The sequence below is a fragment of the Aedes albopictus genome, chromosome 2 (genome assembly GCF_035046485.1).
Source record: "Aedes albopictus strain Foshan chromosome 2, AalbF5, whole genome shotgun sequence".
In the NCBI taxonomy this organism is placed as follows: Eukaryota; Metazoa; Arthropoda; class Insecta; order Diptera; family Culicidae; genus Aedes; species Aedes albopictus.
Genome location: NC_085137.1, coordinates 365,217,247 through 365,220,266, shown reverse-complemented (window position 1 = coordinate 365,220,266; position 3,020 = coordinate 365,217,247).

The window sequence follows — 3,020 nt, the reverse complement described above, 5'->3', positions numbered from 1 at the left end:
ATTTATAGCAAACGATAAATTTACCTGAATCCTGCTGAAATAAAATAATAATTAGCAGTACATTGGAACAAAAATACTACAAATTACAAAAAAGTGTATCAAACTTTGATCTTGGAGTATTTATAAATATGGTAAATATCAAGTTCAAAATTTGATTTGGTAGATCTTATACCGCAACGCACCATTCTACCCACGTTACAGGGACTATCCCAAAAATCAAGTCAATTGGTTTAAAATTGACTGAGTTATAACAGCAAGTGCCCAAAATAGGTCCGCCTGCCCAAATGGCCCCAGACCCAAGCCCAGACCCTACGTCAGGAACGTAAAGGTTAAAAATAATCTATGTAATCGTTATAGTTTTCTTCCTTGTTAAGAATTTTAAGTTAAGTTTTTCATAGCCCATTATATAAGTCATAAGTGCTCAAAACTTTATTGCATTAGGTTCATTGAGTCCGGAGAAATAACAGCTCAAAGTTGACTATCGGATAATTATACCTGTTTCTAGAATTATTCCAACTTTGTGTGGAATAGCCTTGTTGGGGGGTGTAAATCTTTCTTCGGCACGACTACACAAAAAATGAAAGCAGCTTTTTGTTGGAGCAGCTTCAATGCTGGAATTCAGATGTTTTATTTATATATTTTCCTTAAAATTAATCTTAATTTACTTACATTTTGGTATCTAAATTAACGCCTTTCCGAAGACACCTCTTTACCCAACCATGTATAATACACTTCTATTTTATTTCCCAATCGTACCAGTGTTGCCAGTTTCACATCGAAATATCACCACAACATACCCCCACCCGTGAAACTGGTAACGAGTTAAGTAAATTTTGTTTCCCTATTCCCATGGAATTACCTACACCGCTAGTGTTCGCCGCGATCCACATGTGTTGAAAACAAAATATGAACAGTCGCCGCTATTGCGTAGTAAAACGGATCATTCAGACTAGCACCGCCTGGATCGAAGACCACGAATACAATAGGCGCTATTTCAATGGCTATATCCTCGGTTGTATCGCAACGACCACATTTTTTACACAACTTATATTCTAAAGCGACACGCGTGCATTCGACAGATTTTTGGTTACCGCCAGTGCCAGTCCCAATCCTTCGATTAGATTTTATTTGCCTAGAGGTTTGATCACTGGAAACTTTTGATGCACATGTAGGCACCACAGTTTGCTTTTTTGTTAATATTATCGTTTCGATACATCTTTCTTGTACAGGTACATCAATAAGAGGAGAGTTCGGGGCTGATGATATTCGGTTAGACGAAATTGTTTTGCATCGCTGAGCAGTACTGCAGGCGGGTTGTGGTGAAGACTCAATAGACAATGTATTCGAATCAACTTTCTCGCCGTATTGCCTTTTTACTGCCTCTCTTCTATAGTGAAATTCCCACTGAATTTTGCGCGCAGCTTCTTTGTACATCTCGTCGATCTCAGCTAGCCCACGTTCGTATTCCGCTACTATACGACGCTCTTCTTCGTCGTAATATTGCCGCCACAGCTTGCCACGCTCCTCCAGTTGTTGGAGCCTTCATATTGTTTCCTCCATGGTGCCTTTGCATTAGTTTGTACTACAAAATCATTGAAGTTTGTTGGGGGGTGTAAATCTTTCTTCGGCACGACTACACAAAAATTGAAAGCAGCTTTTTGTTGGAGCAGCTTCAATGCTGGAATTCAGATGTTTTATTTATATATTCTCAAATTTTTACTGTAAGTTCATCAACTAGTTGTGTATCAGTGGACAAAATTTGGAAAAGATCGGGCTATTCTTCACGAAGATATAAAGATTTTTGAAAATGGTATAATTGTTCGATAGCCAACTTTGAGCTTTTATATCTCCGGATTCAATGAACTGATTGCAATGAAATTTTGACCATTCATGACTTATATGATGAACTCTTGAAAACGTTTAACTTAGCTTTAAATTTTTAACAAAAGAAAAAGTTATAACGATTTCATTCATTTCACGATTTTTTAGTAAATACATCAATTTCTAATATGCATCCCATTACTTTTTCAATTTATTAGCGGCTATGTTGTAACTTTCCTTTGAAACACATTTATATATAAGTCATTTCGAGGGAAACTAATTGAACTATAATTTGCATCTTGAATTTTGAAACGATGTTGAAGTTTTAGATAATTTGGTATTTTATTCGAAAAATAATCTAATCGTTATAATTTTCTTCCGTGTTGAGAATTTTAAGTTAAGTCAAAGGTTTTTCATAGCTCATTATACAAGTCATGAATGGTCAAAATTTCATTGCATTTGGTTCATTGAATCCGGAGATATAACAGCTCAAAGTTGGCTATCGGATAATTTTACCTTTTTCTAGAATCTTAATAACTCAGTGGACAATGGTCCGATCTTCTCCAAAATTGGACTACTGATACACAACTAGTTGATGAACTTACAGTAAAAATTTGAGAATATTTGATGCACTTTTCGAAAAGTTACAGCGAGTTGAACATTTTTTAAGAAGTGAAAATTATACCTGTCCCAGTTATTTTGAGTAACCCCTGTATGTATCCTGTACACAAAAAAGGAAGCAAACGTGACGTGGATAACTATCGTGGAATTACCTCATTGACTGCCATCTCCAAGCTGTTCGAGCTCATCATCATGGAGCCTTTGCTCTCACATTGCAAGCATGTTCTGAGCCCTGACCAACACGGGTTCACTGCTGGTCGCTCCACTTCCACGAATCTGCTCTGCCTCACTTCTTACATCACTCAGAGTATGATCGAACGTGCCCAGACCGACGTTATCTACACTGACTTGTCAGCAGCCTTCGATAAGCTGAACCACGCCATTGCGATCGCAAAACTCGATAGGTACGGTATTGGCGGGAGTCTCCTAGCTTGGTTCCGCTCATATCTAACCGACCGTCAGCTGATTGTGACCATAGGTGACTGCAAATCGAACTGCTTTAACGCTACCTCCGGCATACCACAAGGAAGTCATCTTGGTCCATTAATCTTCCTGCTCTATTTCAACGACGTCAATTT